The sequence below is a fragment of the Saccopteryx leptura genome, chromosome 3, assembly GCF_036850995.1.
Source record: "Saccopteryx leptura isolate mSacLep1 chromosome 3, mSacLep1_pri_phased_curated, whole genome shotgun sequence".
NCBI classification, from domain to species: domain Eukaryota; kingdom Metazoa; phylum Chordata; class Mammalia; order Chiroptera; family Emballonuridae; genus Saccopteryx; species Saccopteryx leptura.
Window position 1 is genome coordinate 336,621,134 of NC_089505.1, and position 20,836 is coordinate 336,641,969.

At 37.2% G+C, this 20,836-nt stretch overlaps 1 protein-coding gene and 1 non-coding gene across 5 annotated transcripts in view; both read left to right on the forward strand.

Annotated features, from left to right (window-relative positions):
- Positions 1-20,836, forward strand: part of VPS13B (vacuolar protein sorting 13 homolog B) — an 887,459-nt gene that overhangs the window by 740,608 nt on the left and 126,015 nt on the right. The window lies entirely within an intron of this gene.
- Positions 19,922-19,997, forward strand: TRNAV-GAC (transfer RNA valine (anticodon GAC)). Its single transcript has one exon. It is a non-coding gene; the product is annotated as a tRNA-Val (tRNA).

A 20,836-nucleotide genomic window follows, 5' to 3' on the forward strand; every position in this document is an offset into this window, starting at 1 on the left:
CACAGAAAGAGCAAGACCACACCTCCTTCCTTCAAGGATATTTCTTAGAACCTACACCCTGCGCACTGTGCTGCCAACATCCCGGAGTCCAGAATTGTGCTACGTGGCTACCCTGCTTCAAGGGAAAGTTGGGACTGACTTGAAGAAGGGAAGGAGACCACTAGCAGTCCCTGCCAGCATCACAGCTGTGACCCTCCACGATCCAGGCCCCGAGGACCCAGTCCAGTTTCCTCTGTGCTCGCCAGCCCTGTGGCCTGCCTCTGCTTCTTGTGAAATTCATCATTTAGTCTGTGATGCAGTAAGAAATATCCTTTCCTAGTTCCTTGGAAACTAGGTCTGCTGAAGCAGAAGTCCTAGTGAAAACTTAAGTGAATGAGACTTCTGAAATATAAATAAATAATAAATAAATAGTTTAAAATGCTAGTGTTCCTCGCCCTTCAAAAAAGTGAGAGGTGGGGAAGGAATCTGCCAATTAGAGGTGCTTTTAAAGTAAATGGAAAACATTTGCAAACTGGAAGAATACTGAAGTCATTTTTGTCCTGTCACTTTATTTGGTGGTGGAAATTTTATTAGCCTATTTCTCTTTTCCAGTTGAATACTCTTGCATTAAAGGGGGTGGAGAGCACTTCTTTCTGGAAATGAAGATCTATGCTTAGCCATCAATGTTTGATGTTTGCTGCTCAGTATTAAAAACGTTTTGGGTATAAAAGAAAGAAAGGATAGTAAATATGAGTTAATGCTCTATAATCATCTTTTTTATGAATTATTCTCTCTCAAATAGAAAGGACATTCCCCCTAGGAATAGAAGTATTTTCCCCTATTACAGTCACAGTAACTCCATTATTCATAAAGTATAAGTTATTTCTTAAAATCTGCATTGTTGAAGAGACTAACAAACAGAAGGAGAAAAATGAAGTACAGAGAGGCACTACAACTCATTTGTTAGGAGCATGGATTCTGGAAGTAGTCATCTATAAATTAGTCCTAATAATAGTTCATCCTTCTTTGGGTTGTTCGGTGAAATAATTGATTGCTACATGTTAACAAACAAACAACAACAACAAAAAGTATTGTTTAGCACATAGTTAATGCTTTGTAAATGCTAACATAATTGCTTTTCTTTACGGGCTTACCACCTTTAGTGCCAATTTGCCTCTTGTTCCGCACTAGATTTTGAGTGTTGGAGAAAAACTGAGCTTTGATTACAAACTACACAATTTTTTAAATTTTTATTTCTTGATTTTAGAGAGGTGAAGTAGTGGTAGAGTTAGAGAGAGAGATCAATTAGTTCCACTTATCTATGTATTTATTTGTTAATTCTTGTGTGTGCCCTCACCAGGGATCGAACCTGCAACCTTGGTATATCAGAACAGTGCTCCAACCCACTGAGCTACCTGGCCAGGGCAAAACTACAAATTCTTTATCCCTTTACCCATCTTTTTCATAAAGATATTGGTCTGAAAAGTTCATTTATGTCATATATTTTTAAGCATGCATGGCTTCCAATTTTTTAATTGAACTTCTAGTTAGAAAAAAAGCAAAATTTGAGAGCCTTATGTATTTTATAGCAGCATCTTCAGATGCTACATCAAAATCAAAGTTAAGAATCTATAGAGATGTTCCCAGAAACCCTATTTACTCTTGTTGATCAATCTCATCCCATTAATTTTAATTTCAAAAATAAAAAATTTTAAAAATAAAATAAATTTTTAAAAAAGAATCCTGGGCCCTGGTTGGCTCAGTGGTAGAGCATTGGCCCAGTGTGTAGATGTCCTGGTTTTGATTCCCAGTCAGGGCACACAGGAGAAACAACCATCTGTTTCTCCACCCCATTCCCTCTCTCTTTTCTCACTCTATCTCTTCCTCTCCCACAGCCATGGCTCTGTTGGAGCAAGTTGGCCCCGGGCGCTGAGAATGGCCCTATGGCCTCTGCCTCAGGCACTAAGAAGAGCTCAGTTGCTGAGCAACAGAGCAATGCCCTAGATGGGCAGAGCATCACTCCCTACTGGGCTTGCTGGGTGGATACTGGTCAGGGCACATGCGGAAGTCAGTGTTTCTGCCTCCCTGCTTCTCACTTAAGGGAAAAAAATAAAAAAGAATCTTGGTTTTCTTATGCTATTAGCATATTTTAGCAGCTTTATTAAAATAAAATTTATATACAACACAATTCATTAATTTAAAAGATGAGATATAATGGTTCTTTGTGTATTCAAATAGTTGTGCAATGTCACTACAATCAATTTCAGAACATTTTTATCATCTCAGAAAGAAATCTACTGTGTTTTACTGTCACCCTCCAGCATCCCCATCCCCCACCCCTAAGCAACCACTTATTTATTTCATGCCTTTATACATTTACCTATGTATTCTGAACATTTCATATGAATGGAATCATATGGTTTGTGGTACTGTGACTGTCTTCTTTCATTAAACATAAGGTTTTCACAGTTCACCCATGTTGTATCATGGATCAGTATTTTATTTTATTTATTTTATTTTTGTTGCCAAATAATACTTTATTGTGTGGATACACCACATTTTACTTACTTACCAGTAATCAGTTATCAAACATTTGGGTGTTAGCACTTTTTAAATTCTTATCCACTTTACTTAGTCTTTGTTTTGTACTATAGACTTGAGGGGAAGGACCAAAAGGTGATAAGTAGGATTAATATTTACAAGGTATTCTTATAAGCATTATCTCAAAAAGCTTACAGTCCAAGCTTAGTGGAACCAATACATAACGTGTCTATCATACCGCATTATACAATAAATGTTAATGAAAGTGCACAGAACGAAGTTAATATAGTAGAGCTGAGCTTGAAAAGTAGGCTTGAAGCCAGATAGTGAAAGATTTTTTAATGCTATGCTGAGATGTTTGGGCTTTATTTCATAAGCACTTTATTCTGTGATGGTAGTCATCTATGCTATCAAGTTGAGCAACAACCATGACTGATGCAGAGAGAAAGATGAATTAGAGGCTATTATAGATCGGCTGCCTGGAGACCTGTTCAAGAGCAATTACTCAGCAATAAAGAAAATGACAGAAAGAGGAAGAGGAAGTGAGTGTGAGAGAGAGAGATTTGGATATAGAATAAACATATTTCAATCCCTGAGTATGGACAATAATAGGAGGGGAAAATTAATTAACTCTGTAGGTCTAGTCTAGGTGACTGAATGGATGGAGCACCATTAATGGGGACTGGAAATGGTAGGATAAAAATGGATTGTGGAATAGATACTAAGCTCCGTACTGAACACTTTCAATCCAAGGTTTTAGAGGAGTAATCATGATGGAATGCCTTCTACAAATTTGGAAACGGGCTAACAATTCAGAAAAGGGTCAGAGTTAGTTAAGAAATAGTTTTGGGGAGTCATCCTTATAGAAGTAAAAATTGAAGGTATGTAAGTAAAATAGTCACACTCAGAGAAAGTGGAATGTTCTAAGATAAGAGAACAGAGAATACAACCATGAGAAATCTCACTATGTCTAGTAAATAAGAGATTTGAAATTGTGGTGGATATAATAGTGCTCCCCCCAATTCATTTCCACTCAGAACCTCAGAAAGTGACTTTCTTTGGAAGTAGGATCTTTGCAGCTATAATTAAGTTACAAATAGGTAAGACTAGATTAGGGTGGGCCATCATCCAATGACTAGTGTCTTTGTAAGAGGGGAGATATTTGAACAGAGACCAAGATACACAGAGAAGAGACCACATGAATTCAGAGGCAGATATTGAAATGATACAGCTGCACATCAAGGAAAGCCAAGGATTGCCAGGAGCCACCAGAAGCTGGAAGAGGCAAGGAATGGTTCTTCACTTAGACCCTTCCGAGGAGCATTGCTGCACCTTGATTTTGGACTTCTAGTCTCTACAACTGTGAGAGGATAAATTTCTGTTGTTTTAAGCTACCAAGTAGATGGCAATTCAGTATGAAAGCCCTAGGAAACTAATACAGAAATCAATGAAGGAGTGGTCAGACAGAAAGGTTAGGAGACTAGCGTCAGCAAACTCAGGCATAGTGTAAACTTCAGGAAGCTGGGAAAATTCAGCAGTATCATGACAGTAGACTATATTGTGGACTGAGAAAAAAGCTGAACTTGACATCCTTGAGGTCACAGTTGACTTAGAGAGAAGTCTACTCACCAGGGCCCCATGGGAAAGCCATTCCTCTACAAGAGCCCATCTCTTTGGATTCTGCGCTTGGATCACATTTGGCATAATTATTTGACAGTAGCTCTAAATTGTAAATTTCATGATAATGGCGGCCATAGCCTTTACTCATCAATGTTTCCCTGTCATCTAGAGACTAAAACATAATAGTTGCTCAGTAAGTGTTTGTGAAAGGAATTAAATAAAGTATGGAGAGAAGTTAGGAATTAGAAAAGAAGTTATTAATTTAGTTTCTCTCAATTCTAGGTAAGAGGTTATTAGTAGGAGGGCTTATAAGTAGAGAGTTGAGTGATAAGATTTATTCCTTAGGAATAGAAGAAACTAGAGGTATGGTGTCAATTTTTAAAAAATTGTCATGGGATGACAAAGACAAGGTCTATATATACTGTTGCCTGTTAGCCAACAAACCTTGATAAATGGTAGTATGCAAAAAACAAAACAAAACAAAAATCCTTGGAAAAAGACCTGTCATATAAGGATTGAAAGACGTAATTTTGGCCTGACCTGTGGTGGCACAGTGGATAAAGCGTCGACCTGGAAATGCTGAGGTCGCTGGTTCAAAACCCTGGGCTTGCCTGGTCAAAGCACATATGGGAGTTGATGCTTCCAGCTCCTCCCCCCTTCTCTCTCTCTGTCTCTCCTCTGTCTCTCTCTCTGTCTCACCCTCTCTTCTCTAAAATGAACAAATAAATAAAAATTTTAAAAATTAAAAAAATTATAAAAAAAAACGTAATTTTATAACTTTTTTGCTATCATTTTTTAAAATTTATTTATTAAATTTAATAGCAGTGACATTGATAAATCAGGGTACATATGTTGAGAGAAAACATCTCCAGATTATTTTGACATTTGATTGTGCTGTATACCCCTCCCCCAAAGTCAAATTGTCTTCTGTCACCTTCTATCTAGGTTTCTTTGTGCCCCTCCCCTCCCCCAACCCCTCTCTCCTTCCTCGCCCCATCCCCCCTCCCCCCACCCCCCCACCCTCGTTGCCATCACATTCTTGTTCATGTCTCTGAGTCTCATTTTTATGTCCCATCTATGTATGGATTCATATAGTTCTTAGTTTTTTTCTGAATTACTTATTTCACTCCATATAATGTTATCAAGGTCCATCCATGTTATTGTAAATGATTCAATGTCATCATTTCTTATGGCTGAGTAGTATTCCATAGTGTATATATATGTACTAAAGCTTTTTTATCCACTCGTCCTCTGACGGACACTTGGGCTGTTTCCAGATCTTCGCTATTGTGAACAATGCTGCCATAAACATGGGGTACATTTCTTCTTTTCATACAGTGCTATGGTGTTCTTGGGGTATATTCCTAACAGTGGGATAGCTGGGTCAAAAGGCAGTTCGATTTTTAATTTTTTGAGGAATCTCCATACTGTTTTCCACAGTGGCTGCACCAGTCTGCATTCCCACCAGCAGTGCAGGAGGGTTCCCTTTTCTCCGCATCCTCGCCAGCACTTATTCTGTGTTGTTTTGTTGATGAGCACCATTCTGACTGGTGTGAGGTGATATCTCATTGTGCTTTTAATTTGCATTTCTCTAATGATTAGTGATGTTGAGCATTTTTTCATATGCCTATTGGCCATCTGTATGTCATCTTTGGAGAAGTGTCTATTCATTTCTTTTGCCCATTTTTGGATTGGATTGTTTGTCTTCCTGGTATTAAGTTTTACAAGTTTTTTATAAATTTTGGTTATTAACCCCTTATCAGACGTATTGTCAAATATGTTCTCCCATTGTGTAGTTTGTCTTTTTATTCTGTTCTTGTCTTTAGCTGTGCAAATCTTTTTAGTTTGATATAGTCCCATTTGTTTATCCTGTCTTCTATTTCACTTCCCCGTGGAGATAAATCAGCAAATATATTGCTCCGAGAGATGTCAGAGAGCTTACTGCCTATGTTTTCTTCTAATATGCCTATACTTTTAAGGCTTACATTTAAGTCTTTTGTCCATTTTGAGTTTATTTTTGTGAGTGGTGTAAGCTGGTGATCTAGTTTCATTTTTTTACAGGTAGCTGTCCAATTTCCCAACACCATTTGTTAAAGAGGCTGTCTTTACTCCATTGTATTTTTCTTACCTCCTTTGTCAAATATCAGTTGTCCATAGAACTGTGGGTTTATTTCTGGGTTCTCTGTTCTGTTCCATTGATCTATATGCCTGTTCTTATGCCAGTACCAGGCTGTTTTGAGTACAATGGCCTTGTAGTATAACTTGATATGAGGAAGTGTGATACCTCCCACTTTATTCTTCTTTTTTAAGATTGCTGAGGCTATTCTTGTTCTCTTTTGGTTCCATATAAATTTTTGGAATATGTGATCTATATCTTTGAAGTATGTCATTGGTATTTTAATTGGTATTGCATTGAATTTATAGATTGCTTTGGGTAATATAGACATTTTAATGATGTTTATTCTTCCTAACTATGAGCACGGTATATGCTTCCACTTGTTTGTATCTTCCTTGATTTCTTTTATCAATGCTTTGTAATTTTCCGAGTACAAGTCTTAGTCTTTAGTCTCCTTGGTTAAGTTTACTCCTAGGTACTTTATTTTTTTGTTTGTAATTGTGAAGGGGATTGTTTCCCTAATTTCTCTTTCTGACTGTTCATTGTTGGCGTATAAAAATGCCTCTGATTTCTGAATATTGATTTTATATCCTGCCACTTTGCTGAATTCATTTATCAGGTCCAGTAGTTTTTTGACTGAGACTTTAGGGTTTTCTATATACAATATCATATCATCTGCAAATAATGATAGTTTTACTTCTTTTCCAACTTGAATGCCTTTTGTTTCTTCTTTTTGTCTGATTGCTGTGGCTAGGACTTCCAGGACTATGTTAAATAAGAGTGGTGAAAGGGGGCACCCCTGCCTTGTTCCTGATCTTAAAGGTATTGCTTTTAATTTTTGCCCATTGCGTATGATGTTGGCTGTGGGTTTCTCATAGATGGCTTTTATCATGTTGAGGTATGTTCCCTGTATTCCCACTTTGCTGAGAGTTTTGATCATGAATGGGTGCTGGATTTTATCAAATGCTTTTTCTGCATCTATTGAAATTATCATATGGTTTTTCTCCTTCTTTTTGTTTATGTGATGAATCACATTGATTGATTTACGAATATTGTACCAGCCTTGCCTCCCCAGAATAAATCCTACTTGATCATGGTGTATGATTTTTTCCATATATTGTTGGATCTGGTTTGCTAATATTTTGTTGAGGATTTTAGCATCTATATTCATCAGAGATATTGGCCTATAATTTTCTTTCTTTGTGTTGTCTTTGCCTGGTTTTGGAATCAGAATTATGCTCGCCTCATAAAAGGAGGTTGGAAGTTTTCCTTCCTCTTGAATTTTTTGAAATAGTTTGAAAACGATAGGAGTTAGTTCTTCTTTGAATAGTTGGTAGAATTCAGTTGTGAAGCCATCAGGCCCTGGACTTTTCTTTGTTGGGAGTTTTTTGATAACTGTTTTGATCTCATTTGGTGTAATCGGTCTGTTTAGGTTTTCTGATTCTTCCAGATTGATTTTTGGAAGATAGTATGTTTCAAGGAATTTGTCCATTTCATCTAGGTTGTCTAGTTTTATGGCATACAGTTCTTCATAGTATTTTCTTACAATATTTTGTATTTCTATTGTGTCAGTTGTTATTTCTCCCCTCTCATTTCTAATTTTATTTATTTGAGTCCTCTCTCTCTTTTTCTTGGTGAGTCTAGTTAAAGGTTCATCAATCTTGTTTACCTTTTCAAAGAACCAGCTCCTAGTTTCATTGATCCTCTGTATTATTTCTTTAGCCTCTATGTCATTTATTTTTGCTCTGATCTTTATTATTTCCTTCCTTCTACTACATTTGGGCTTTAATTGCTGTTCTTTTTCTAGTTCTTTTAGATGCAGGGTTAAGTTGTTTATCTGAGCTTTTTCTAGCTTCTTAAAGTGTGCCTGTAGTGCCATGAACTTCCCTCTCAGTACTGCTTTTGCTGTGTCCCATAAAGTTTGAGTTGTTGTATGCTCATTGTCATTCATTTCTAGGAATTTTGTTATTTCTTCTTTGATCTCATTTTTAATCCATTCGTTATTTAACAACCTGCTGTTTAATTTCCATGTGTTGGAGAATTTTTGAGCTTTTCTGTTGTGGTTCATTTCTAGTTTTATGACATTGTGATCAGAGAAAGTGCTTGATACGATTTCAATCTTCTTAAACTTGTGGAGAGCACTTTTGTGCCCTAACATGTGGTCTATCCTAGAGATTGTACCATGAGCACTTGAAAAAAATGTATATTCTGCTGCTTTAGTATGAAAGGTTCTGAAGATATCTATTAAATCAAGTTGATCTAATGTGTCCCATAAGTCTGCTGTTTCTTTGTTAATTTTCTTTCTTGAGGATCTATCTAGTGATGTTAGTGGAGTATTGAAATCTCCTACTATTATAGTATTGCTGTTGATCTCACCCTTTAAATCCACCAAAGTCTGCTTTATATATTTAGGTGCTCTATATTAGGTGCATAGATATTTATAATAGTTATATCTTCCTATTGGATTACTCCCTTTATCATTATGTAGTGGCCTTCTTTATCTCTTACTATATCCTTTTGTTTTAAAGTCCAATTTGTCTGATATAAGTATTGCTACCCCAGCTTTTTTTTCATTTCCATTTGCATGAAATGTTTTTTTCCATCTTTTTACCTTCAATCTATGTGTATCTTTTGTTCTAAGGTGTGTCTCTTGTAGACAGCATATGTACGGGTCCTGTTTTCTTATCCACACAGCTACCCTATGTCTTTTGATTGGATCATTTAATCCATTTACATTTATGGTTATTATTGATATGTAGTTGTTTATTGCCATTTTATTCTTTAAAGCTGTATTCCTCTTTTGCTATATTCTTTTCCTTCTTCGATCTGTTTACAGCAGGCCCCTTAACATTTCCTGCAGCATTGGTTTGGTTGTAATGAATTCCTTGAGTTGTTTTTTGTCTGGGAAGCTTTTTATTTCTCCTTCAATTTTAAATGATAGCCTTGCTGGATAAAGTAGTCTTGGTTGTAGGTTCTTGTTCTGCATTACTTTGAATATTTCTTGCCATTCCCTTCTGGCCTCAAGTGTTTCTGTTGACAAGTCGAATGTCATTCTTATGGGGGCTCCTTTGTACGTGATAGCTTTTTTTTCTCTTGCAGCTTTTAATATTTTCTCTTTATCGCTTAGCTTTGGTATTTTAATTATGATGTGTCTTGGTGTAGGTTTCTTTGGATTTCTCTTTAATGCAGTCCTCTGTTCTTCTTGAACTTGTGAGAGTTTCTCCTGCATTAATTTAGGGAAGTTTTCAGCTATGATATGATTGAACAAAGTCTCTATCCCTTGTTCTTTTTCTTCTTCAGGAACCCCTATGATGTGGATGTTATTTCTCTTCATGTTGTCACAGAGCTCTCTAAGAGTTTCCTCAGACTTTTTGAGTCTCTTTTCTTTTTTATTCTCTGCTTTCATGCCTTCATTCCAGTTGTCCTTCAGCTCACTGATTCGATCCTCAGCTGTATCTATCCTGTTTTTAATTCCTTCCGTTGTGGTCTTTATTTCTGATATTGTATTTGTCATCTCCATCTGATTCTTTTTTATACTTCGTATTTCTTTACTTAGGTGTTCATAATGACCATCCATTGTTGTTCTAAGATCCCTAAGCATCATTACGATCATTATTTTGAACTCCACATCTGGAAGTTTGATTATTTCCATATCACTCAGTTCATCTCTTGTGGTTTCATTTGGATTACACTTTTTTGTCTTCTCATTGTGTTTGGGTGTTTTATTTGTACAGTTGATTGAGTCTAGACTTGGTGTTGTCTGCCTCCAGTTTTCAGTTGTGTTATTTCTAGGTCTTCTTGGGTTGGTATCAGCTATTATTTGTAATCCACTTTCAGATTTGGCAGCTTTGAAGTCTTGATTTGTTTGTTTTCTTAACAGGTGATAGTCTTGTTTATTGATCTCAGCAGGGGGCTTCCTTGAAACTGTATCCAGGAATACGATGGGTGTAACCTGAGACTCTGAAGGCCTCTTCCGCCAACTAATCTGTCTGGGGGCAGGGTGTTTTCTCAGCTTCAGTAGGAGGAGGTGTATTTCAGATCTCCATGGAGACCTGAGTTACTGCCCCTCCTCCCCACTTCTTGTTTTCAGCTGTGTCTTGTTGCACTGATTGGAGCTGGAGAGATGTCTGGATATCTCTGATCCGGAAGCAGTTCAGTACTGTTTTGTGGAAGATTCAGTCCCTCCCCAGCTATGGCTGCCTCCAGCATGGATGAGTCAGCTTTTTTAGTTCGTTTCCTGCATTCCTTAACCCCTCACAGTCTGTCCCTCTCCCTGTCCTTTCCACTTGGGAGATAAGCAGGTCTTTTCAACACACCTCACTCCCTGGTCACCAGGCAAGTGGCTGTGAGCAGTATTTTCTGCTCTTTTCCCTGGGGTGAGATCCCCTCTGGGCTCTCAGCCTCTCCCTCCGCTCCGTTCCGGTAAGCAGAGGAGATTCAGGCGCTCTCTACCAGGTTTGTTGTGGCTTCTTCTTTGCTCCTTGGTTTTTGAGAGCTGTTCTTGTAGTCCAGAGTTGGTTTTTCATGCTGATTTTTCCTAAATTGATTTGTATTCCAGTTTGGTGGTGAGAGCTGGGCGTCTGTGTGTACACCTGCTCCGCTGCCATCTTCCCATCTCTTGCTATCATTTTTTGATAATTTTTTTATTTTTTAAGTTTCTAGGGATTACATTCATCAACAAGATTATATAGATTTCTTCATGATAATGATCCATGTATTACACTGTGTGCTCATCACCCAAAGTCAAATCTTTTCTTGTTTAGTGCCAGCCATTATGCTAAGAGCTTTATATGGTTATCACAATAATCATTATATAATTATCACAGCACTAGAAAAACTGTTGTTATTTACGTTTTACCTCTGAGGAAACTAAGGCTCAGAGAGGTTAGATAACTTTCCCAAGGGTATAACATTTACAGAGAGCCAAAAGACAGGCTCCTTTCTCAGGCATTCTTAACTACAGGGGTGGATATTTGTAGGTTGATGAAAAATGTCTATTTCATATTGAATGTGCGGTACTTCAGGACATCCTATTGAAGATATCCTTCATGAAACATTTTCTCATGTGATCAGTATTTCTTAAATTTTATCCCACCATGGGTATGGTACAAAGCAGCAGCCTTCTCCAAACAAACATTTTTTAAGATTGCCTCTTTATTTTTCCATCCAAATTTTATATTGTACTCTATAATACACTTTTATTAGCTTTACTATTATAAAGCAGTCTTTTATCTATCTTATTACCTATACTATTAGTTGATGGGACAGAGCCTCTTGCATTTTATAAAACTGATCTAAACCGAAGTATGTGCAGGGAGTTTTCTCTTAGTGTCACAATGTTTTGAAAGCCTAGACTTCACATAAATAACTGCAGATGGCAGCCATTTTTTCATTCTTTATCAGCCACATTGTGATGAATCACTGAGTGGAGATGCTTAGAATGCTGCCAAAGCAGCTAAATGGTATGTAGGTTTTAGGTTCCTGGTGGAAGGAATTTTGATAAGTGTGTATTTTTGTGAACAGTTCTCTTGTATCATATATTGGACTGCGATTGGTGCTTATTCAATGTGCAAAACAGGAGACAGCCTCTTTCAAACTATCCCAAGGAAATGATATTCATCAAAGGGCATTTGTTGTGAAGAGAAATGGCTGATGTGGTTGTTTTTTACTTTCTCTGTCTTGCTATTGTGTAAGCCGAACTAAGATTCTCAAAGGGCACATTTTCACCCCAACCAGCTTTTTTTTTTTTTTTTTTTTTTTTTATTTTAATTTCTTTATTTTTAATAATATCTAATGCTTTTCATTAGAAAATTGTAATAAATTACAGACTTTAAAATTGTGTTTACTCCTCTCGCCTGCATGTTTCAGTCAGAGTTATTCTTGTTGAGTTTTGAAGACAAAAACTGACAACATAGTATGGGTTTAGTTTAACCCCGAAAAATAAGTTCCCATTTTATACTTTCTTAATTAAAATGCTTAGGTGATTTTTTTTTTTTTATTATATAATTTTACTTTTTTAATGGGGTGACATCAATAAATCAGGATACATATATTCAAAGATAACAAGTCCAGGTTATCTTGTCGTTCAATTATGTTGCATACCCACCACCCAAAGTCAGATTGTCCTCTGTCACCTTCTATCTTGTTTTCTTTGTGCCCCTCTCCACCCCCTATCCCTCTCCCATTCCCCCCTCCCCCCCGTAACCACCACACTCTTATAAATGTCTCTTAGTTTCACTATTATGTCCCACCTACGTATGGAATAATACAGTTACTGTTTTTTTCTGATTTACTTATTTCGCTTCGTATCATGTTATCAAGATCCCACCATTTTGCTGTAAATGTTCTGATGTCATCATTTCTTATGGCTGAGTAGTATTCCATAGTGTATATGTGCCACATCTTCTTTATCCAGTCATCTATTGATGGGCTTTTTGCCAACCAGCTTTTTTAACACAGCTCTCAAACTTCATTTTGCTGCAGTGATCTTGAAATGTAGATAAAGTCCATTACAGTTTTATCTTACATTTGTTGATTGAAAAAAAATTTAGCCTTAGAAAAATATTTACTTCATAAGCCAACTTTGAACCATATTTTAAAACTAAACAGTGATTGGCCCTGGCTTGTTGCCTCAGTGGATAGAGCATCATACCTGCGCACCAAGGTAATGGATTCCATCCCCAGGGAGGCACATATGAGAAGCAACCTATGAGTGCGCCACTAAATGGAGCAACTAAGGGAAATGAGTTGGTGCTTCTCTCTCTCTCCCCCTTCCCATCCACCCACTCCCCAGATCGATGGGGAAAAATTTTTAAACAGTAATTTCATTAATCTTACCCATATTTTTACCTGTTATTTTTATTTATTTTTTTTATTTATTTATTTATTTATTTATTGTATCTTTCTGAAGCTGGAAACGGGGAGAGACAGTCAGACAGACTCCCGTATACGCCCGACCGGGATCCACCCGGCACGCCCACCAGGGGCGATGCTCTGCCCACCACGGGGCGATGCTCTGCCCCTCCGGGGCGTCGCTCTTCCGAGACCAGAGCCACTCTAGCGCCTGGGGCAGAGGCCAAGGAGCCATCCCCAGCGCCTGGGCCATCTTTGCTCCAATGGAGCCTTGGCTGCGGGAGGGGAAGAGAGAGACAGAGAGGAAGGAGGGGGTGGGGTGGAGAAGCAAATGGGCGCCTCTCCTATGTGCCCTGGCCGGCAATCGAATCCGGGTCCCCCGCATGCCAGGCCGACGCTCTACTGCTGAGCCAACCAGCCAGGGCTTTACCTGTTATTGTAACATCTTTTTTTTTTTACCACGAGGAAAGTTGAAGTTCAAACATTGACCAGTATCTTTTCCTCTTTAGCTCAATAATGGTACATCTGTGTTAAACAGTAAGATTTTAAAGTTGCTTCCTATTTCATTAAAAATTTACCTGAAAAGATGAATACTGAAATAACATTATTTTTTATCTTTTAAAAAGTATTCTATTAAACACTAAGAAAATTTAGAGGTAAGTTTTGATGTAAGGTTCTCTGAGTGACTGTTGTAGTGTATTTTAGTATATTCAAATTAGAAAATGGTCTTGAAGAGTCACCTCTCAGTCATTCAACCCATTGTAGACTTGGCTTCTTCTAGACAAATAAGCTTCACTTTTTCCCAGGCAGTACCTTGCTTCCTTTAAAATGTATAAACTATGTTGAACATCTTCACTAGTTATTTACAATCAAATATAAAATAGACCTTCATAAATACCATCATATTAATATTGTCAACATAGACCAATAAAATAGCCAAATCATTAATGTGGGAGTTGTCACCTGGTGGTAAGGTAAAGAACCGGTGTCTGTCAAGCAACTAGTGAAGTGCCTGTATATACTGTGGGTACACTAAAATACATCATTTGATAGGGTCTGTTGGTGATGGTACGTCTTTATTGATGTATGATTCACATATAATATTATGTTTGTTTCAGGTATACAGCATAGTGTTTCAGTATTTCTATGTATTTCAAAATGATCACCATAATTTAAGCCTGATTAGCATGTATCACCCTATATAATTACAAAAAAAATTTTGTGCGATAAAACTTTTTAGATCTACTCTCTTAGCGAATTTCATTATGTAGTACAGTATTGTTCAATTACAGTCACCCTGCTGTGCATTATCCATATGACTTATTTAGTGTATTACTGGAAGTTTGGACCTCTTGACCACCCTTATCCATTTTGCTCATCCCTACTGCCCACCTGTGGCAACTACCAATCTGTTCTCTGTGACTATGAACCTGCATGGGGGGGCCAGTTGTTTTGTTTTGATTTTTGTTTTTAGATTCTACATGTAATTGAGATCAAAGGGTATTTGTCTTTCTATGTCTGACTTATTTCAGTTAGCATAATGCTCCCACGGTCCATCCAAGGTGTTGCAAATGTGAAGATTTTATTATTCTTTTATGACTGAGTAATATTCCGTTGTTTGTTTGTCTGTGTGTGTGTGTGTGTGTGTGTGTGTGTGTGTGTGTGTCACTTTTTTCTTTATCCATTCGTCTATCAGTATACACTTAAGTTGTTTCCATATCTTGGTTATTGTAAATAATGTTCCAGTGAACATTTCAAGTTAACGTTTTCATTTTCTTTGGATAAATGCCCAGAAGTGGAATTGCGAGGACATATAGCAGTTCTATTTTTAAAATTTTGAGGAACCTCCATACTGTTTTCCATAGCGGCTGAACCAATTTACATTCCCACCAACAGTACACAAGAGTCCCCTTTTTCTTCACAGCCTCTCCAACACTTGTCATTTCGTGTCTTTCTGATGCTAGCCATTCTAACAGATATAAGGTGCTATCTTCTTATGGTTTTGATCTGCATTTCTCTGATGACTGGTGATGTTGAGCATCTTTCATATACCTGATGTCTTCTTTGGAAAAATATCTACTCAGATCATCTGATCACTTACTTGGCTTTATATATATATGATATATAAAGTTGAATGACGTTTTTTTATATATTTTGGAAATTAACCCCTGATCAGATATATGTATAATTTGCCAATATTTTCTCCCATTATGGCACATTTTTTAGTTATCTTTTTTCTTTCTTTTTTTTTGATGCAGTATAAATTTGGCCTTTTCTAAATTATGTACATGGTTTCATCAGAATTATTTCCTTATATGAGCTCTACCTTTTAAAATGATTCTTAAACTGATTTTGAAGAAAGCTTCAAATTTTTTTAATTTCTTGGCTGAAATGCTTATTATATTATTCCTAATAAAGACTTTTATCATTTGATTAATTTTAGTTGGAGGGGTAAAAAATCTGGTGATTCCCTTTTGGAAAAAAGTTGTTCCTGTTGTGAAAAATCTGAAATATGCCAAACTAGAGAGGCCAGTATTCTAACTCTGTGTCTTGTCCACATCTTTAGTAATGTCCTGTTGTCCTTGTTTCATCTATTCTCATGATCACTTTCTGTCAGTGCTATTATTGTTTTTCTGGAATATTTTAAAAGGAGTCCCAAAAATTATATCATTACACTGTAAATACTTCAGTAAGTATTGCTATTTGGCAGATATTGTTAAACATAATTTTAATATCTATTATAGCCAATGAAGTTAATAATAATATCATGAAATAGTCTATATTTACTTATTATTGTCTCAAAAAAATTTTTAGAATTGATTTGTTTGAATTAGGATCAGACTGAAATCTATACATGACATTTGTTTGATATGGTTCTTAGATCTCTTTCAATCGATAATAATTCCAACATTCTTTTTTCTCTGCTTTCATTTATTTGTTGGAGAGATTGAATCATTTGACCAGTAGAATTTCCTACATTCTGTATTTTGGCTCATTTGTTCTTATATTATTATTTAACATTTTTCTCTACTCTCCATATTTTCTGTACTCTTGTAGTTATTATAGAAGCTTAACCAGATTTGAGTTGCTTTTGGAGGTGCTAAGGGGAGAATACTTCCCAAGTATCACAGTAGTCTTCCCATTTCATCACAACAGGAGGCACATGATGTCTGCTTATTTCACCTTTAGCAATGTTAAAAAACATTTTTTAAGTGAGGGGAGGGAAGATAGCCCATCTGGGGCTGATGCTTGAATCAACAGAGCTATCTGCAGCACCTAAGGCCGATGCTTGGACCAACCAAGCTATCCTCAGTGTCCAGGGCCAACGCTCCAACCAGTCGAGCCACTGGCTGCAAGAAGGGAAGAGGGAGAGAAAGGGGAAAGGAAAAGGAAGAGAAGCAGATGGTCACTTCTCACGTGTACCTTGACTGGGGATTGAACCTGGGACGTCTGTAGGTGAGGCCCACGCTCTATGCACTGAGCCAACCAGTCAGGGCCCAGTGTTAATATTGCTGAGGTGGTATCAGTCAGATCCATCATTTTATAGTCCCCGATCAATCTTCTGCACATTGGTTTTAGCATCCATCAGCGTATGCTATAGTTTGTTAACAATTTGTCCAGCCCACAGAAATTTAATTCAGTGATTCATTTCTCACTAAGAGAAGAGGCAGCTTGCATTTCTTGAGCAATTTCTACATTCCCAAAATTTTGCTTGGCAATTTAGTTACATTCTTTCATTTGCCCTTCCCAAAATCTTGTGCATTTCATATCATCATAATAACTTATTAGATAAACTGTACATAGAATTTGCTCAAGATCATATAATTAGTAAGTGAACCCAGTTATGCTATCTTTGGAGATTAATGAACAATTAACCTAGAAAATACTTTCAGGTATATGTAGGAAAAGATAAGATAGATTAAAACTAAAGACCAAGCCGAATGACAATGACATCTATAGCAATTGAAAGCGGTGTTAACCTAAGTACTTCTCTTACCCCAGTTCTGGACCACTGGAGCCCAGAAAATAATTTATTTCAGTCTTAACGATCCCTTTAATGGACTAAAAGTATAAGCTATATGGTAGTTCATTTTATAGAAAGCTGTGATGTCTGCCAAATAACATTTCTATGAAATGAAAACTATATCACAAAGCATTTTCTAATAGTGAGGCATGCTAAGCACTCCAATGATGATTAGATAAATCCTAAAATCTTCTCTACAAGTCTTTAAACATCATTTGTCTTTATGGTTTGGAGTTAGTCTAGTCCAGAACAGCAAGTTGATGTCCATATGACCTCCCAAAGTCCTTTTCAGTTCTGCGATTCTCACGCTAATGAATTCAAACTGAAAAGATTATTGGGCCAAAACTCAGAGTGTCTTCAGAGCCAGAATGCAGGAAAAGTTACAAAGTACAGATGTCTGTCAGGGATGAGGTCCAAAGGGAGAGCGGGCCAGAAGTTAGAAATAGATATGTTATTGTACAAAAAAAGTTTTGAATTTGGCTTTTAGCCAGAAGAATTTTTTTTTAATACTTAGATCAAACTATTAAACCATAATATTCAGTTGAGGTACAATAAAGTTCTGGGGCTGAAGATATATAGTTCAAAAAAAAGTCAGAGTTCATTAGATTCAAGGTAATGCGTACCAGCGCTCAGTTCCACCGCCCTGTGCCAGACTATACCTTTTAGAGAATCTACAATGCTATATTTTTCATTCAGTAGTAAAGTCGTTTCGGTGCTCTTTGGAATAGTCAGTTTTTGCATTACAAATGAAAATCAAAATCTTTACAATATTGTGTAATTATGTAACATGGCAGAAATGTTTATACCTTTAAAAATAAGACATTTTTGTAATGGAAAACATCTCTAAAATTGATGTCATTTAGTTTAATTGCTTGCTAAACTTTTAAGAATTGGTTCTATTTGGGGAATATAGAAGAATTTGTTCTTTGTGGTTTTTTACTCTATTCGAGAGAGATGTTCCAAGAGTACTTTTCTCCCTTGGGGAACAGGGTCAGGGGAAGAGGACCAGAGTGGGAACACCCAAGACGGTGCCTGGTCATTCTGTATGAATATAAACACAGATCTGTGGGCACAACTGCCAGTTGGGAATTTTTTCTACCTTTGTCCATACTGTTTGTTAGTTTTCTATTTTATATTTTGTTTCTTTTCATAAATCTCAAGAAAATAATTTGCCACATAAAGTCTGTGATGTACCTTTAAACAGCAAATTAGGTGTCTGTGGCTTTTATTCTAGGCTGACGTGTTTGAATTTAACTAAATGGTCTTAAAAGCATTCCCAAAATTCATCTTTTCCATCTTACATTCTTTCTATGTGATGACTTTCTTAATAGGACAGAGGTCACCACCAAATAATGGTGGTCAGTACAGCCAGAAATTCTATCTGCAAATTCATGAAGAAAGAGCCAGTCACTCCAGCCCAGGAAATTTGCCTCTGTAGATTTTATGAGAGATGATTTTGCAAGACTTAGAAAATTATAGATATGTATGAGAGCATTCTTTGTTCCCTTAGCCACCTGAACCCTAAAAACAAACCAACTGAGCCGAGCTGTGGTTTGAGATGTTTAGCTGGTATGTAAAAAGACATTTTCTAACACTTGTGGCCGTATTTAATGGTAGATCAAGGAAGTATAAAGTTAAAAGTGATTGACACTAAACTACTGTAAGTCATTATTTCAGGCAAATTTGACATGACAGATAACAGGAAAAGAATCATAATCAGTGTCACAGACATTCATGTTTCTTTGTAAGGATATATTGTAGATATGCCTGACTACTTTTTGTTTGCATTCCGCTTTGGGGTCACCGTGTTGGGGTGGTCATTTGAGAATATGATGTCTGAGGAAACTGTACAGTTTATTCATGTTTGGTTTATCAGATTTGAAATTCCAAATAGTTTTGTGTTATGAACAAAATTTAATCATATGATTATAATTGTTTCTGATTTTCGAGTTTGTGTTCAGATCCATCCTATTCATTTTTAAAAATGAATACTCCACAATGGTTTGTGCTAATTACATAGCCATTTTTTTTGTCTGTTGGAATTATGTATATTTAAAATATGACAGTTCACATTTAGTTTAATGATTTCTATTTTGTATTCATCCACAATGCAGTATTTCCAAGGTTGGGAAGGCCTTAAGTTGAAACCTGAAAAGATAACACCTTTTGCACATGTATGAATTTGTTATTTTTATATGTTCATTTTTTTACCCTTCTTCCAGGAAGGCTTCCCAAAATATCTCCACTCAGGAAAGGTGCCCCTCGTTAGGATACCCATTTTACCCCTTCCCTCCTTCACTTGCAGCTGCTTGAAGGCAGAGTTTGTTATTTATCTTTGATCTCCACTTTGTATGATATTTAGAACTGATTGTTAATCTTTGACTAGTACTATATCTAACATAGTACTTATGACTACTGACTGAGACTGAATGAAAAATAATAATGAAATAGAATAACGTTAGCTGAATGCATTGAGAGTGTCTCGAAGGTAATTGCCAAAGTGAGACCCTGTCTATATGTTCATTGTGGTCTGGACTTTATATACTGTTGTCATGATCTTTCTGGTGGATCTGTGAAGCCTTCTGAGTGGCAGGCAAGGAGACCCTTGCAATGTGTCTGGTAAGAAGTTTGAACAAAGAGAGTAGCAGCCAAACCTAGTGCTCGTTCTGCGTACATAGGGATCCCTTAGGCAGGGAGTTACTTAAGTACACACACTGGTATCCTTTTGCATAGATATGGTCAAATAACTACAGCACACGATAGTGTTACTAAGAGCCAGAAGAGTTTAGGCCCTGGCCGGTTGGCTCAGTGGTAGAGCGTCGGCCTGACGTGTGGAAGTCCCGGGTTCGATTCCCGGCCAGGGCACACTGGAGAGGCGCCCATCTGCTTCTCCACCCCTCCCCCTCTCCTTCCTCTCTGTCTCTCTCGTCCCCTCCTGCAGCCGAGGCTCTATTGGAGCAAAAGATGGCGCAGGCGCTGGGGATGGCTTCATGGCCTCTGCCCCAGGTACTAGAGTGGCTCTGGTCGCAACAGAGCGACGCCCCCTGGTGGGCGTGCCGGGTGGATCCCAGTCGGGTGCATGCGGGAGTCTGTCTGACTGCCTCCCCGTTTCCAGCTTCAGAAAAATACAAAAAAAAAAAAAAAAAGAGAGAGAGAGAGAGAGAGAGTTTAAGCTATGAGTGTTTTAGAAGTTCAGAAGAGAAATCATTTCTAATTTGGATGGTTAGACATTATTAGATTAGGGTTTTGTTTTGTTTTCTGTTTTTCTGGGAGGAACTAGAGAAACTAGTTTTGAAAGATGGATGAGATTTCCAGGAGCTCTGATGGAGACAGACTGATGGCACTAGAGGCACGTGTAGCATAAAAGTGGGAGATTCGTCTGGGGAGGTGGGGAGGGCTGGAGCTGGGCATCATTCCTTAGGAATGTTAATAGCATTCACATACAATTTCATTTTTACCACACTGAAATTTATTCACCTAGGAAACTTATCCAGAATACCAGAGGTTAACTAAGGTTACTATTTTGAAAACTACACTGTACAGTCTGCCCTGTACTCAAGAGCTGATTAGGCAGGCTTAGTATTTTTAATTTTTCATACTTTTTCTTATTTCCCTTCCTACTATTACATACAAATCAATCTTCTCATCATACCTCTATCAGAGTCAGAATCACACAAGTCACTCTTACATACTTATTAGTAGCT